The 18,342-nt window shown below is 41.5% G+C and overlaps 1 protein-coding gene across 11 annotated transcripts in view; it reads left to right on the top strand.

Annotated features, from left to right (window-relative positions):
* Positions 1–18,342, top strand: part of NRXN3 (neurexin 3) — a 1,564,009-nt gene that overhangs the window by 114,410 nt on the left and 1,431,257 nt on the right. The window lies entirely within an intron of this gene.

Here is an 18,342-nt window from a genome sequence, read left to right on the forward strand (position 1 = left end):
TGGGGGAGAGGAGCTGGGCTTCTCCCTGAATGTCACTCTGAGTAAAGGTTTGTTTTTTTGTCTTCCCCTCCATCCCACTGCCCATCGTAATGACTTTCAGCCCCACACGGTCAAAGGAAGCCCTTGGGGGTTTGACTGTTTTTAGTTTTATATAAAAGCAAAAACCACCGAAAGAACATGCTAATGTCTTCGTGGCAGGATTCTAACTCATTATACACCCTGAAGAAAACTGCATATAAAGATCTGTAAATTCAGCATCTGCAACCTAAAATATTCAAATATGCAGGGAATGAGCTGTGCAGGAAATTCAGCTCAGCTAAGCACAGGGTGGGCTGTGAATGAAGCCTTTTTCTCCTAAATAAAAATTTTCCACATCATCAGCCTAAATCAGGATTCGAGAACTGAGCCTACTTAAAATTGTCTTTTCCTTCACTGTTCAATTGCTACTATTGTGTTTCTTCCGAGCCTTGAGATGATTGCAAGATTGGTCTACCTGCCTTGCCCTGACACCCAAAGCTTGTATTTTAATTTCTCTTGTCTGTTTCTTTTCAAAAAACACACGGGACTTTGGTACCTCTTTTGGAGGACCAAAGAAAAGGGCAAGGCAGGGTCCATCTATGTTTTCTGGTTTTTCTTGATCTTTTGAGGAGGGCGGGGCAATCCTGAAGTGTCGCTCCCCTTCCCTGTTCCCTTACACTGGACCTATCAGACAGTGTTGCCATAAAGGGGAGTATGTTCAGATCAAGAAACCACCCAGGGCTGAGAGAAGTTTGCTTATGATGTCCAGGGAGCTGTGGAGGTGGGCAGTTGAGGACATCCTGACTCGGTAGGACAGTGTAGGGACGAAGCATACCTTCCCAGTAGAATTGAATCCCCCTGACATGAGCCAAGATCCACGATGTGGACTTGAGACTTTCATTGAAGATATGGTCTGGTATAGAGTAAGCGTCAAAAAAGAGTTGGAGGCAGGAGGTCGGGTGAGTTTGCCAGTGTTAGATGGAGCTCTGGAAAAGACTGGGATGAAGCCTCGTTATTCTTGTCTGAGGGTGGGGGAAATTATCTGCCGACAGCAGGTAACTATGAAGCCCTTGGGCATTTGACTGTTTTCTGCAGGTAACCCTTCAGAGATACAGCTCAGGTATTTTGAAGGGCTCATTCCCATCGGTCCGAACAACATGTGGAGAATCTGTATTGTATACCACCCCCACTCTCCCACCCCCTCCTCAGCTTCTCTTGGCCCTCAGCGTTGATGTGTACCTGAGTAGAGAATTCACACACACCCATGTATGCATGCTCTGGGCTAAGTCAAGAACTTTCTAGAAACAGAGTCCTTAAGCAATGAAAGAATGACAGATACTGGGAATTCCTCATTAGGTTTTCAAGAAAGGATGCAGAATTCTTCTGGGTGGTCAGTGCCTCTAAGTTTTTAAGTTGCAACTTGCAGTTTAATCTGTTTTTACGAAGGTCTTTGACTGCATCACCCACCTCTCATGTGTTCCCCCACGTCCCACTCCCTTCTCTGTTCTTGCCCTGTGATGATTGCCCAAGAAACCAACCCTGCTTCCCACCTCTACTGCTTTCCTTCTCCTCTTCCTTCACCACGAAAGAAAGATTTCTGTCTGGTTCCCACTGAATCTCCAGAATTGGTTTCTGATGCCTGAAAAATACATCTAGAAATACCTGGGTTGTGTGTGCACCACTTGTACATGTATGTGACACTCTTGGTCGCCATTGGGAAAATACCAGAGAACTTGGTTTCTTTGAGACTTTTCCAAACCAAGTTTACATCGGTGAAGTGTGTGCAGTTTCACATACATGTGGCTATGCAGTGCTTTTGCATGCAGACTTGGTCATGTTTCTAAGGACGGGCCTGGGAAGAAACAAATGGGAAAAGCTTAAACATGAAGCTGGTGGGGACAGCTGGTGATTAGGCTTCACATTGTGCATTTGTCTTGGGCTGCTCTCTCAAGATACTACAGTGCTGTTGCCTTTACTGTTGTGGGTTTTTGTGGTGTATGTTACATTTCTTTGTGTGTCTACAGTGTGCTGATGTTTTCCTCTCCCTGCTCTTTCTCCCTCTCTCTCTCTCTTTCTTTCACCGCCTCCATGGTGGACACCATGCTTCCTCTACTTAATTGGACCTTCCACTTCATTTCTGTAGGTAGAAGTAAAGGTAGAGATGATTTTATTTTTCTCATTATAACTATCAATCTGCCTTCTGAAATATTCATGTCTCCAAGGGGAATTGTCGATTCTGATGAATACAGTCCAGACTATAACTGAGTGCTTTTAACAACGACTAAAAAAATAAATAAATAAAAAGCCAGAGCTATCATTTCCCTTCAGTGCACTTCATGTTCGGTGGTTGGGGATCATTCCGAGTTGGCCTGCCTCCCTCTGAATCCAGGATGGGACTTGTCCATTATGGCATGCTATTTCTAGCAGGAACGGGGGACTCTGAAAGTTTAGTTATGCAGAACTATTTTACTTCAATGTGGGACAGTCTGAGATTCTCTCCAAGTCAGTGTATTGAAGTAACAGGGGAGATGTGAAATGGTGTACCACTGTTTCTATTCCTTGAGGACATCTGGAATTGGGGCCAACATCTGTGAGGGAAGGATGATAAGAAAAGGGAGAAGATTGGTGAATTGCTTGAAATGCAATGTGAAGTTTGGGGGATACACATGTATTGCTGCTTTATCTTTGTTTCCTGCATTTGGGGGAGTGGAGATGTTCTGACTGGGGGTGATGGGCTAAAAAGGGTGGGACCGGGGCTGTGGGAGGATGTGGGAATGACAATGCATTCTATCGGAAGGAGAACGTGGAGAGAGGTAACCCTGGATTTTCACTTTCGAAGTCAACCTTTTGCCAGGTAGGCAAGGAAAAGGAGAGTTGCTGAGTGGGTGGGCTTGCTCCAGTGCTCTGAAGGGGTTTTCAGCTTCACACCTTTGGGGAGAGCACAGCTCACTCCTCTATTGCAATCAAAGCTGTCAGAGACCCAAGCCTGAGAACCTGGCTCACAGCTCAAGCCGGATTTGCTGTGCAGCAGTGAAGAGAGAGGTTAACTGATAAATTATAAATACGTATCTGCATCCAGCTCTCCCCTCTTCCCTCCTCACTCTCCATCCCTGTCTCCGTGGAGCTCTGTGCTGCAAAGCCTGGCACATCACACGGATAGGCAATGCGAGTTTTGGCATGAGGATGTTGAAGAAGGGGCTGACATGTTATTGAACATGCTGATTTGACACAGGTCTGCGAACGGGCCATCTCTCTTTTGAGTTTTATGCTTTTCTGGATTTTTGGAGTTATGTGTGGTTACCTTGGAAGCAGTTTGGTCCTTTCCCCTTTGGAGTCAGCTGATTGCCTATTCTTTTTACACTCATCACAGGTGGGCTCATTCTCAGAAATACCTTCTTTTCTTTCTCTGGCTATTGCCACTACCTCTGAGCTTGTCCTATGTACCAGCAACTGTGCCCTGTGCTTTATATGCTTTATTGCCCTTAATCCCCACACCTGTTGTATGACGTAGGTGATGGTGTTACTGTGGCTTTATGGATAAATAGAACAAGGCTCAGAGAGCTAAATTGCCTTTGTCATTTGGCTACTAAGTGGAAATAAAACCCAGAATCTGGGCCCCTAACCTCTGCTCATACTGCCTGTCTTGGATCTGAGGATGCCTTCCATGGATGTGCCTCCCAACTCCTTCCCTGGCCCGGACCTGTCTCAAGTTCCAGCCTGCCGCTTTGCATTCTCTGTAACACACGTCCGTATAAATATCCCACTACTGTGACCTCGGTATGTCTAAAGTCAACCTTCATATCATCTTCCCTTGGTGATGTCCCTATTTTAACTCATGGTGCCCCTGTCCTCCTCATCACCCAGACTTGAAAAACCAGGAATTGCTTTCTATCCTTCCTGAACTTTTTTTGTGCCCTGGGTGAACAGTTGAGAGATCTTATTGAGATTCTCCTCTGGAATGTCCAGTGCATACTCTACTGTTAACACCCTCGTTCAGTCCCCACATAGCCCTTATTAGGTTATTGCCCTAGCCTAATTAGTCCTCCTGCCTCTATTCTCTTCCAGGCTGTCCAGTAACTGAGAACTGCTTAAGCTCTGCTGTCCACCATATGGAGTGCAAGATTAGCTATCTCACTTTCAAAGTCATCCCTAATATGGCCTTATGTACCTTCAGCCTTCTCTCCTATTAATCTTAGATGCAAAATTGCTTCCAAATAGGATACTGGATAACCTTCCTGGGCCTTTCCTTGTCTCTTAGCTTTACTTTTTCTCTCCCCTGTGACCACTCCTCTTCCCCTCTGTTCTGCCCATTGAAATCACACATAGATTTGATTTCCTAGTTGATGCTATCCTTGAGTGCTGCATTCAGAGATGAGCTCGCACTTCGTGTATCTCTCTAATATTTTATATTAGAGTTATTTGGGAATTGGGCCACTCCACTGTATAGGATGGGCAAGTATGTGGAAGACAAGCATATTCATTTGTTAATGTCCAGATGTGTCTAGCCTTGTAGGGTGCATGTGGAAGGGACTCAAAATCTCTAATCCTTCTTAGCCTGCTGTCAGTCATCATCCTAAAAGTGAAAATAAAGCAAAATTAAAATTAAATCGTATCATGTAGCTCATCCGTTCGAAAGCTTTTGAAGGATTCTCATTGTATAATTGTCCATGTGCTTCCCCAGCTTTATTTTCTACAATATTTTCCACTCCACACTATCACTCCTGCCAGCCCCGTCTCCTGAAATCAACAACTCACTCTGCTTGAAATCCACATTATGGTTTCCTGCCTTCAGTCTTTGGCCTGAGCTCTGTCCTCTTTCTTGAATGTCCTTGGAACACCCTTCCTCTCCTTGTCATCCTTGAAAGCCAAGCCTCCTAGGTGTGCCAGACTTTGTGCTTCTGTTATAGAGTACCTGTGCCAAACCGCCTCGAATCCGATTTACTCATGTGTTTCAGGCAGCTTCTCCCAAAAGGACGAGGCTGCGTCTTGGCCATTTCTGTCGCCCACACCGCACTGAGCTCAGTATTTGGTCCAGAGTTGTACACCTACCTGTGCCCCTTATCTAGCCTCATTATCCCCCAACTAACTGAGCAAAGAAGCCCCAGTGGGTCATGGAGTGAGACCAAATGTTCTGGTTTTAGTTTTCTCCTCACTCAGGCCTTCTCTTGCCCTGTGTGTACAAGTGACAGAGGGAAATGGTCACAGATTATATCAGAATAAAAGCGGGAAAGGTCTTTGGATTTATTCTTAGGAGATTGTCAGAGAAAAGAAGGCCCCAGATCTTGTCATTCTTTAAAGCTGAGCAGCAAAGCCAGTGAACCCACAGTGGAAAGAAACATAAAGTGAAATCTACAAGCCTGAGCAGGAAGTATGTGCATATGTATAGGCTATAATGATAATCACCACACTCAGGAGGCCTTTGGGCTACACCAAGCCAAAAGCAAATGTGACTACCTGGAAGTGGCTGACCAGAGGAGGTACTCAGCAACCTGCCTTGGTCAGCTTTTTTGACCTGATTTTGACAGTCTTTGTTTAAATGTTGAGTGTGTTTTAGCTTCTATCCTCCTTTTGTTATTGACTTAGGGATTGCCCATTCTGGGTTAGGTCACCAAATACTTTTCCTTGAAACTGAACTTGGGGTAGGTGTTGCAGACTCAAATGTCAACAGGGGCCTGATAGGTATCATCAAGGAGCACAACTCAGGTAAGAAAAATCCTCGTGTAAGATCACCAATAGAGAGTGGTGGGGACCATGGCAAACTGGGGCACACACATCCTGTCAAGGGCAGCAGCCTCTACTCTGTTCCAGCTGATTGCTGCCACGAAGAATGCATGCCCAGTGTCACCAGATCCTCAAGAAGAGCCAGAAGTGGATTTTCTAAAAATGTCAGTTCATGGCATCTTTCGTTTTATGTATGTATGTATGTAGGTATGTATGTATGTATGTATGAACACACCATAGGCCACAAGCTACAAGCTTTTGACCTTTGGCTTGAGGAAGAAGGAGTAAGGTATTCCTCCAAGATTTCTTGCTGAATGTCAATAGTGGGAAGTAGTCATTGGCAGCATGCTTGATTCAATTTCTCTTTGCCTGGAGCAGTGGTCAGGGCACAGGAATCTTTCCTGCCCTTGGCACTACTGCCAGGAAGCCCGATCCATGTGTTGGGTGAAGTTGGTTTTGTAAAGTAGGGTAGGCATGCTTGCGGAGGGTATGGCAAATGCTGAGAATGACCAAGAAGAGAGGTAACAGACTGCAACAATGACCAAGAAGTGGCATGATTTTTAAATTACAAGGGCAGCGGGGGGCACATTTACTTTTTATCCTTTTGCTTTACATTTATTAATGTATTATTACTGGACTAGATAGTGTTGACCCCAAGATCTACTTTAATCTGTTGGAAACTAAAGTCCTCTTCCAATTTATTTGCACGTATTTTTCCCCATGTAGATTTGATCATTTGCCTTCCAGTGCTGAACTAATCAATATTGGCCAAACTGGAAAGAGCTAATCAAGCTACATGAACTCAAACGTGGTTTCATGTAGATTGTATTTTGCTGGTAATAACATTAAGAAAGCTGATTTGAAGAGTTGAGCCCTCTCTTGTCCCTGCTAGGACCAGAGAGCCCTGCAAAGAAGTTACTGTTTTGATAGCCAACTGTTTATGCAAATTAGTAAATGCAATGCCAGCTACTAATTATGAAAATAAACTCATCTGTGCTCTATAAATATCTAATTATAATAAAATCGGGGTAATATTACATTTCCATCTCTTGCCTCATCTGTTTCTCATCCACCACGGATTTGTCCTCTTGACAATGAATAAAATCACTTTGTTTTTTAAAGAAGCCTGTTTTCCATGGGTTTTTTTTTTTTTCCTTCTAATGTTTTGAAAGTCTGTGGGGGGGAAAATAAATTTATTTTCAACATAGAAGTAAAATTGCCTGATTTTAGCAACTCTGTTTTTGACATTGATGTCTTTGAAATGGTGCTTTAAAAATATGAAGTGTTTTTTTAAATTTCCTTGTTTAGAAATTTTCATTGGACAGTGAGGACTTTTTTTAGAACAGTTGTTTCTTGGAGTTTTTTTTTTAAATGTTAATGTAAGCAGATTTATTAGTAAAATGTATGATGGATCAATGGGTTGTTTCAATTAAATTCCAATCGACCACATAAAGGAAAATATTTCTTAGATTTCTAAGCAACATGCTTATTTCCTCCTCAATTATCAATTTGGATTAATCGATCACACACAGATTTTATATCTGTGTATATATATCATAAAACACTTTCTCCTTGAAAGTGAATAGTGCTCCTCTTGTATAGACTTTCATCAAACCAAGTTGGTTAATTTTAGAGGATGTATAATTTTCAACTATGATCTCTAGGTGGACACATAGAAACTTAACTTTGATAACACCTACAGGTAAAGGATCCTTCGAATTAAATTGTAATATGCTTATGACACATCTCATTTATAAAGAGAGAATTCAGAAGGGTAGCGTGATGGAAAAAATATTTGATAAGAGAACAAGCAAATGTGTTGCCTTGTGTGCTTGAGTTTGTATACATCATGGTCTATTTTTCAGGTGTGCAGGGCAGTGTGGTGTACCTGGGTATAGGTACAGTTTCTCCAGACACATATTAACGGGTTTATAATGGTTGAGTGTTTTCTCACATGTGGCTTCCACGTGTGGTATACCGAAGAGAATACAGTCCAGGGTTTCTGTGCATCTGAATTTAGCATATTGTCTGCTGTAACATTAGAGAAGTGATGTTTATTCACCATTCAGCAAATACTGACAGAGAGTCAACTATGTGCTGGGCCAGGTGCCAGGTGTTGAGTGCATAGGGCTGGCCGCGCAGATAAAGGCCCATCCTCCGACACTTGGTGACAGTCCATAGCAGTTTGAAAATGGAGCACTGGGTGTTATATGCAAACAATGAATCATGGAACACTAGTTCGAAAGTAATGATGTACTGTATGGTGACTAACATAACATAATAAAACAAATGAAAAAAACATAAAAGAAAAAAACGAAAATGGCTTTTGGATGTAACAGCTACCTCTCCTCCCAAAGTTTTAAATAAACTCAATGCTCAACATATTAATATATCTGGAGTTTTAAAATTAATTTTACGAATTTATCTTAAAGGGAAACTGTCAGGTAATACTTCAGTTCAAGTCACCCACCCTTTAAATTCTCGGATGCAGAGAAGAGAATATTCTTTGCATGTGAGCAAGCAGGAATTTTTCATTTATTCCTTCGCTCGCTTATTGGGAGAGAGCACACACAGCACAGAGTATGTAAAATCCACACTCTTAAGTGTACAGCTGAAGTATTTAACCTGTATACGCCCATGTCAGTGCCATCGGCATCAAGATAGAATACCCATCCCCCCCATAAGGTTCTGTCTTGCTACTTTGTCACTTATTTTTAATATACGTATTCTGCACTCCAAAGCTGTGCATATCCGTGTAGTAATCAGCAGGCAGGCTCCAGAGTGCTTTCATTTTCATTAAGAATGGCCAGCCTTGTGCGAAAGGGAGGCATTGTGGTTTTTACTGTGTGTCAACAGTCACAAACGTTGTCCTTCCAAGAGGTGTAGTTTTGCTCTGTCTTTGATGGCACTTGGATTTCCTTCTGCACAAAGAGAACATTTAATTGGTATCATTGGGTTTTGCTTTTCTTTTTTTTTTTTTTCCTAAGGCATTAGTGGCTAGTAGAACAGCAGAGGTAGAAAAGACCATATGCTTTGTAAAAAGCCAGACTAATAATACTTTTTGATGGACGTCTGATTTTTAGAAGTGCCGCATCTTTCATTAAAATTTACATGTGAAGTAAGGGCACGGGCGGTGACATGAAAGCTAATGCAGCTTGCACGTCTTGACATAATAACAATCACAAGAAACTGGAGATCCCAGATGGCAGCTTGGCCTTTGCCATCCTTTTAATAAGCTACTAACTGCTAATTATTTCACTCTTTTGGGCAAGTTAATTTACTGTTGACTCTTAAAGAGATATTGCTCTTTTTCTCCCTACGCCGCAAAAATCGGAGCCCTTTCACCTAGAGCTGTCACAAGTACTTCCCTGCAGGTTGAAAGCTTGTCAGCCGATGGTAACAATGATGGCAAGTACTAGGGTGGAAGATGTTGCTTAACAAATAATATTTTCTTGTATTCTTTTAATTTAGAAAAAAAAATTTTTTTAAATGTGCTTGGCTAAGGATCTATTGTGTGTGCGTGCATGTAAGAGCAATAGATCAGGGAGCCCAATACAAGGAGAGGATCTGAAATTTGGAGCCTATTTAAGAGTGAAAGAACAGCTGCCTTTTAAATGGTTGCTAATTCTGACAATTAATGCTGTTTTTTGAGTGTGTGATTTTCTGTGATAGCGGTTAGGAGGGATGATGGTGTGTAATAGCTCACTTCCTAAGCTTTATGGTAATGTAGTGCAGTAATGAAAGAGAGCGGGGTCTGCATGTTCTGGAGCCCTTTTAAATGAAGAGCCTGCAGAACAAACATGCTTTTTCTGTGCTTCGACTTTCTTAGGATGATTTCATATTTTAGCACAGACGCAGATTATTAAATAAGTGTGCGAGTGGGCTTGGACGCATCAGGAGTGTTTGGAAAAGAACCTTGTTTGCAACGAGCTGTCTGACAATCAAAATATTTACTTAAAGATAAGCTAATGAATGTGTCTTGCAAATGCCTGCGGATCCATTATTGAAATGAGAATCAGTTCTTTGGCTTGATACTATCTGAAACTAGATCTCAAACCTCAAATGTTATTGGGTGTAGATGTGTTTGTATTGTAATTCTCTCAAAACAAAATAACATGGGTATTAAACAACAGACAGGTAGGAAAATCTCTCAACCCATTTTCTTGAAATATTTACACTAAATTTAATGTGTTACTATGATCGGTTGTGCCTTGTTGCTGTTAAGAATTACTAAATGGTGAGGCACCTGGGTGGCACAGTCGGTTAAGCGTCTGACTCTTGGTTTTGGCTAAGGTTTGTGAGATCGAGACCCATGTCGGGCTCCGTGCTCAGGGCAGAGTCTCCTTGTCCCTCCCCCTGCTCCTCCCCCTACTTGTTCCCTCTCTCTCTCTCTCTCTCTCTCTCTCTCTCTCAAATAAATAAATAAATAAATAAAATCTAAAAAAAAACCCTGCTAAATGGTTTAAAATATGCATTGAAAAAACACATTTTCCAGTTATTGGTGAGATCTCTGAACATGATCATCATAATGTGAGTTTTTGTAGTGTACTCTCCTGTCTCTAGTGACTTGTGTGTTATTCAGTTGATGGGAGGACTGTGGAGGTCAATCACACACTAATCATTTGCTTATCGTTTAAATCTAGAGGAACCAGACATGTTTTAAGTGTTATATTTCTTTAAAACTAGTGCATCACCTGGTTTCAAAATAACCCCAAGGGAAAATATCAGCATGTGTGAATTTGGGGAGGTTTTGTCATCTTTCAGAATCTGATATTATACAGCGTGTTCAGCCAGATTGCCAACTTCTAAAAGAATTTTGAGAAATGCTAATAATATTCCAAGAATAAAAAGCACTGAGAAAAATAGGTTCTCAAAACATAGGTTGAAGACAAAATTAAACAGATTTTTTTGACCATGGGACTTCTCAGAGCCTTTGTTATGACAATGCAAGTTATGCATCGATGAGAAAGAAAATGTAGTTTTCAAAGTTACCCGAATTTATTTGATGTGAAATCCTTTTTTTTTTTTTTTTTATAATTTACATTTTGGATGAGGATAGCTAGAATTAAAACTAGTGTTCAGTTGAAAAACTTGGGACAAGATAATTCTCAAGTCTTTTCCAAGTCTAATATTACAAGTTGTAATGTCTCTAGAATTTGAAAGAGGCTTTTGGATTGGCTTTACTCAAGAATCTTCGTAACTACATTTTCTGTTTTGATTGGGAATAGTTTTTTGGATGGATTAGTTTCAATAGGGAAATTACTGCTTCCTGGTAAAATGCATAACACAGATGTTAAAACAACTGCAGTTTTAAAGACACTAGTCTTGTTAAAACGCTTCCAGTTTGTATTACCTAAGTACTCAAACGGATCTCCATCTACTGTGTGTAAACATTGCTCCTGATAAATGGCCTGCTTCACTCCAGGAAGGGCTGAACTCAGCATAAGATGAGAAAATTACTGGGAACTTTAAGTTTTATTTGCTTTGAAATTTGGAGCTTGTTAACAGTCGTTGTGGTTATTTGTCCACTCTCTTGCTAAGACCATTCATCCGATCGCTCTAAGAGTTTGACTATCAATGCCTTTTTTTTTTTTTCCCCAGACATTGAACACATAGGTGGAAGACATTCTTCCCAGAAAGAATTGCTTGTACTGTGTTTGGAAATCATTGGCTCAACTAAGGATTTTGTGGGCTCTCTCATTGCAAGGCAGAGGACTTTGTCCTATTTATGTGCTGTCTGTTCAGTATGAAGTGGCTGCCATTGATCTATCTGTCATAGGCCATTTGCCTGGGGCTATTAATCTGGTTGTGGAGACTTAGTTTGCTGAGCCAGCCATACCCTCCCCAAGTAACCACTAATGAGCACTTACAAATGTCTTGGCCAAAATTGTTATGGGATGGGTGACATTCCCAGTTCTAAACTAATTGATCCAGGTGGCAGTTAAGCCTGGAACACCAGATATCCAGGTGTGAATCATTCTAATGCAGAGCCAGCAATTGGTATAAAAAGAGCACTGAGATATGTGTCAGAAGACTAGTTCCGGATGCTCCGGAAGACAACATGATAGATCAGAGCCCGATGTTAGTGCTTGACATTTACAAGTTATACAGCCTTGTTAAGCCTTATTATCCTAATAAGTAAAATGGGAACAATAATACTACCTACTTAACAGCGTGGCTGGGAACCACTGAGACAATGTATATAAAAGGCTTATGTTAGAGCTTGGGTCTGACATTAAAAAAAACAGTAGTTATCACAAACAGCAACAAACATTAGTTACCAGCATCATAATAAATACATCTTGTCAGTATCACCATTGATCTGGGAACTTCAAACAGATTAATCTTTCTGACCTCCCACATCTTTGCCTATACAATGCTTACTTGGTAGGTTTGTTCTGGATAATAATTGATATCATTCAGGTGAAGCACTCTCCAAATTAAAATGGCACTATGCAACATGAAGGAATTATAGTCCATCAGAACATACACTCCACAGAATCAAGGGCAGTGTGTGTGTCGGCCACCATGATATATATCTAGTGCCTGTAACACTGCCTGCCTCATGGTTGAAAGGACTCGGTGAATCCTTGTTGAGTGGGCACTAGAAATCACTGAGCTAGTTAGTAACTCTTAGAAGAGTTCAGTAACATGGACAGCTTGCTCCCTGTGATTCCATTTTACATTTAGTAGGAGATCTTTGGGCAACTCCATTGCAAGAGGGAACTGTTGGCCTCTTCCTTGAGGGCCTCCCATACTAATAATAAAAAAAGTAATCCCGATAAAGCCAGTGTGTTCTTTAGGTGTTTGGTGGATGTGTTTGCTCTTTTTGTGTGCACAAAGAGCTAAGGGATTTCGTTATGTTACTTGATGAAACTACATGAGCCATGAAGAAAACAAACTCATTTAGCTACTTTATTAAAAAATGCTGATCTGTTTTCCCAAATTTTAGGGCCTATAATTTCAGAGTTCAGAGGGAACATAGAATTCCTTTAGTTCACCCCACTGTGATTTTGTGGATGACAAAACATATCCTGAGGGGGTAGAAGTGTCCTGCTCATTGCCACACTGATAATTTGTCATGTTGTTGGCATTGGACCCAGACCTTCTAACTCCCAATGCTATTTCCTTTTCCCTCCCACCAAGTTGTCTCTATGATGCAACCAACTTGTTGTCACCATCACTGCATGACAGTATTTGTTATAGATCATCCACAGGCTGCTGAGATCATTATTGATAATGCAGTGTCAGAATTTCCTGGAAATACCAGGGTGGGAGCACTCGAAACAAGGATGTCTCTTAAATACGTGACTGCCCTGAGAATAGATGCAACCCAGATTTTGACACTGTCGGTAAACTTCTCTGACTTTCAAGATTTTAGACTTCTTTGTATCACTTATGGACTTGCCCTGTCAACTGCTTTGTCTCTGGGTTAGAGTAAGGTGGTGACGCCAAGATGACTTCAGAAGGCTTTTACACCCATTTGTTTTTTTCTTTTTACTGTCCCGTGTTGCCAGTTTATAAGAGTACAGGCCTGTAAGGAAATTCACTTGGGACTAATTTTCAGACTGTTACTTAATGATTTTTCCACTTCCTTTCTTCCATTAAGAATAGTTTAGTAATTTTATTTATAATTTTTTTTAACTAAAAAGGAAAATTCATTTTTTCTCAAGTAGGAATCTATCTTTAAGCCAGTGTCATTCCTTCGTTTTTTTTTTTTAAGATTTATTTATTTGAGAGAAAGAGGGAGCACGCATAAGCATTGGGGGAGGGGCAGAGGGAGACAAGCAGACTCCCCGCTCAGCAAGCGCAGAGCCAAACGTGGGTCTCATCCCAGGATCCTGAGATCACAACCTGAGCCGAAGCCAAGAGTTGGATGCTCAACCAACTGAGCTACCCAGGCAATCCCCACTTTGTTTTCTTTTAAAAATAGTTTTCTACTTTAGGGTTTGCCAGGGGTCTGATGGATTAAGTTTAGTGTCCTTCCACGAGGCACTTTTGGGGGATGTTGATCAACACATGAAATCAGTTCTTAAATTTTTGCCAAACCACCTTCCTTTAGACTGTTTTGATCACAAGGGCTCTCAAGTGTCAAAGTCATTTGGAGAACTAGATAGATAAAATGCATGAGCACTAAGCTTTTTTTCCAGGATAGAATAAATAATTGTGTTTTCTATTATGTGCTCAGCTTTGATAGTGATTTGTTAAAAGGAAAAAAAGAAAAGCAATGATATTAAATATTTACAAGAGTGATTTAGTTGTATTATCTTGTGCTCTGCATCTCTGTTTAATAGTGAAATCAGCTACTGTTGAAATAAATGTCATTAAACCAGTGGTAGTGTGAAGGTCACTGACGAGGCAAGGTTAAAGTAATTTGTGGAGAATAATGATTTTTGTCAACTTTCCAGATCCCTTCCTGTTTTCATCGGCTCTCCTCCAAAAATAACAGGAAAAAAAATACATCTGAGAATTCACAGCCTCACTTGCTCTCTTGCATCCTTTATGCCCTTTCTGGCCAACCCCGTAGCTGGAAGCCTTTTATGCATTTTTTGTTTCATCCATTTAGTGGACAGAGATAGGACGGTTCTCCCTTGAGGTAAGTGGTTGCATTTCCGTTTACTGGCTCTTCTGTTGGCCCTTGCTTGGCAGTTTGTTTTAGAGGTAAGAGCCAGTGCCTCTTCCTTCTTGGAAATGGTTTATTTTGCCTCAAATGATCCTTAAGTTTCTCTACCAGTTCTTCTCTATGTGAAGCAATTTTTTTTTAAACTTTATTTCTCATGTCACTTTAAAGAAATCTCTCAATGATTGCATGGCATTACTCCCATTTTCACAGATAAAAAAACAGAAGTCCAAGGTTGCAAAACAAGTTACAGAGCTAGTAGCAGGACCAAGATAAGCTTAGCTTTCCCTGAACCCCTAAGCTGAAGCTGATTCTACATAACGATGTACCATCACTTCCATTAATTTTATTGAATGTCAGTTTTCCCTTCCATAAATGGGGATAATGATACATCAATGTAAGATATTCTTAACAATGCATATAGATAATATTACATGTAGTGTATTATAAATAATACATTGTTTTACTTGTGGTAAATTGAGAAGTGAAGTAACACATGTTAAGTGCCTAACAAGAGGTCTGGCTCTTGCTGTAATTTTAATAAATAATATGTTCCCTCCATTGTTGACAATAACAACAAAGTACAATTGAATTTAACAAGCACTGAGCACAAGGGATACACAAAATGAATAAAAATCAGTCTTTGTTCTTAAGCAGCTCACAATATGGTAGGAGGAAAACACCTTTATAATGAATTCCAAAAGCTATTCATATTTTTTTTCCTTTTGTTTTGGGCTTTGTACCAAATGATACTTAAAATGTGAGAGCCTTTTTCTAGGGGCAAGTAGTTTCCTGTGAGGTTGAGATACTATCCTGACATGCTGTGGCAGCTACTTGTGGCTTGTTTCCCAATTGGTCTGTGTTTACCTGAGCCTGAAGTCTGGGGAGAAGGCTGGGAACCGGATAAAATGGAGAGGTACAGTGAAGTCTTGGTGAGTGTTAGCATAGATTAATTGCTGTGACAAACAGTCCCCAAAACCCAGGAGGTTAATGCTAACAAGTGTCTTACTCACATCACGCTTTACAGTGCAGATTGGTGTGTGGTGGAGGAGGGGTCTCTGGTCCACACAGTCATTCAGGCACCTTCCATCCTGTGGCTTTGTCATTTTCTGGAACATTGTCCTTTATTGCATTCCACTGGCAGATGGAGAGAGAGGGAGAAGCCGAGGGAACTTGAAGGATTTTTTTTTTTTTTTTAAAGGGTCAAGCCTGGAAGTAGTGTGTACCACTTACTATTGGCCAGAACCCAATCCCATGATCCCACCTGACTGCAAAGGAGGCTGGGAAAGGTAACTTAGCTGTGTGCCCTGAACGACAGGGAAAGGGGTTTGGCAGATGTAGCGGCAGTCTCTGTCCCAGTGGGTGAGTTGTGTTCTGTTCTTGTGTCGTCTTGTGTCAGGCCTGGTAGAATTCTGCGGCTTACCTTCCTTCAAACTAATGAACAGAATGGCCCCAGTGGTTTCTAAGAGATGGAGGATCCCTGCCCCTTCCTTTTTCTGTAATATGTACATATATTTCATTTGAAATAAAACCCTTCAGAGTTACTGTGATGTTTCTCAAAGTCCTAAGAATCACCCCAGGAACGTGTGAAATTAAAGACTTTTAGTTTCTGCTTAGAACCACAGAATCTGCAGGTCTAAATTATTCTTGGATTCAGGCAAGTTGGAGACCTACAGTGCTCTAGCCAACTCTAAGGAATAAAGCAAACCAAAAAGGGAGTGTCTGACTCTATTCAATATATTTTGTTGAAAACAAATTCCATATTGATCTTAGCTTGTAAACCTACTTGTTATACATGAATTTTTATTATAATTTTTTTAAGGGATTTAATCTCAATTTTGCATCCATAAACCAAAAGCTAGAAGTGTAGTGGGGATCTTAGCCTACGTTAAGGAAGTGGGGCCAGATGCCTGGTTCAATAGCATTTTGTTTTATTCTGATTGTTGGGTAAGAATATCTCAGCATCTTTTTTTCCCCTCTTCATCACTTCACAAGGGACACCCTTGATTAAGAGACTTTTCTTGTTGCATAAAGACAATAATAAATAGGAGTCCAAGTTTGGTAGGCTTGCTTATAATTTGTGGCTGACTTGTGAATAGTTAAATAATGGCAAGCCCTTTTAGTGCTTACATTCCTATTCTCTTACTCTAGTGTACGTATAGGAACCATTAAAACCACGGTATTTTGAAATGCACCCCCTTCCTGTAAAGTCGTGCCTTTATCCCTTTGGCCGTGTTGTACTTCTGGAATGGATGTCGGAGTGTGGATAATTCTGGGCTGTGACTCTTTTCTTTCTCCTGTTTTATCTGCCTCTTTTTGTGTCTTTGTGCGCAAGTCTATGATTACTATTGAGTTTTCTCCTAAATACCAGCAATTATCTCACAGGTGGAGGGATTAGGAGAGAGCCGGGAGCACTGCACTGAGATTAGAAGAAAGGCTGCCTCCACAAGCTTTAAATATAGTGAAGGAGGGACTGGAGACTTAGAGGAGGGCCGCAGGATGGGGTGGGGGGGGAGAGGCGGGGGTGGACGTTTTGCTTCTGATATTTAAATTCCTAGATGGTGTGAAGGAAGAAACTCCTAATGAAAGAAAGGGGATTAAAAACCTAAACTGGTTTGAGGTTATTGTTTCAAAGAGCTGGGGATGCAGGAGCGGGGACAGCAAAGTTTCTGTTCCTCTCTGCAGCTTGTTTCACCAGCTTCTTCATCTGAGAGGTTTATTTTTCTTTATTATTATTTTTTCTTTCTTTATTTTTTTGGTCTGACCATCTATTTGGAGGGGAGCAGAGAGCTGGGAAGGTCTAATATATGCCCAGGCCAAGGGAATTTTCGTGAGACATTATCTTTCTTCCCAGCAGGGAATGATTTATTTACCTGGTATGTCAGTTAGGATGCTTTCAGCTGCAAATAACAGAACTTTCAGCTTAGCTGCCTTAAACAACAAAGGGGATTTATGGGCTCAGTTCTTGAAAAGTCTAGTAACTCAAAGGATTTGACCAAGACCTACTGTCTCACTTCGCCCATTTTTTGGCTTCGCTTTCTTGGTGTTGGCTTCCTTCTTGGCAGGCTGCTTCCCTTGTGATCCCAAGAGGGCAGACGGCCATTCCCAGGGTGATTTGCTTTTAGATTCACGGAAGCGAAGAAGATTTCAGCAGAAATCCCGGGGCTTCCAAATAATTGGACCAGCTGAAGTCCCATGTTTCTCTCTGACCCAATCCCGTAGTCAGAGGGATGGATTTCACTGGTATCTTAGGCCTGACTCATATGCTCAAATTCCGGAATTAAGGGAGAGACTGGGCTTTTCCTGCAGCACATGAGATTCAGGGGGATGCTGGATATTGGACCCCAAATTTTGGGAATTGGGGATTGGATATTGTGTAGCAGAAGCCAACTGCACCCGAATGGGAGACTGAAAAATCCGAAGCCAAAGCCAACCATGTTGTTAATCAGGAGTCAGGAACCTCTGGGTGTGTGTCTTTCACCCTGTCCCTCTGGCTGTCAGATGCTCCTATTGCATGAGGAGGGGGCGTCCGTGGGGGGAGTGTGTGCCCCAGCAGAGGTTCTGTTTGGAAGCACAGAGCCTGGAGGAAAGGCTGCTGGAATCCCGGCATCCATGTAATGAGGGAATCAGTATCTTGGGATCTTTCTTCACTGATGTGAAAGGAGGCAGGGATAAGGTCCACGGGAGTGGACGGAATGCCAGGCACAGCTTGCTTCAGGTGAAAAGTGCTCAGACAGAGTCTTTGCTTCCTGCCCGATCTCAGGCCTCTGCTTGGGTGAGCTGACATGGGTTGCTACTGATGGATAGCCGAGTGAGGCAGCCCTCTCCTCTCAAGTGTGTTTTTAACAGAGTGGCTCTCAGTAAATATCTCTTTCTCCAATGCCTTGCCTCATTCACGGAGTCTTTCTTTTTAGCTGCTGCTTAATCAGCTGCTGCCCCTTGGCACACTGACCTAATTCTCAGCCGCACATTTTGTCTGGGCT

Source organism: Callorhinus ursinus, unplaced genomic scaffold (genome assembly GCF_003265705.2).
Source record: "Callorhinus ursinus isolate GAN/ISIS: 27379988/994484 unplaced genomic scaffold, GSC_fseal_2.0 scaffold8, whole genome shotgun sequence".
Taxonomy (NCBI): domain Eukaryota; kingdom Metazoa; phylum Chordata; class Mammalia; order Carnivora; family Otariidae; genus Callorhinus; species Callorhinus ursinus.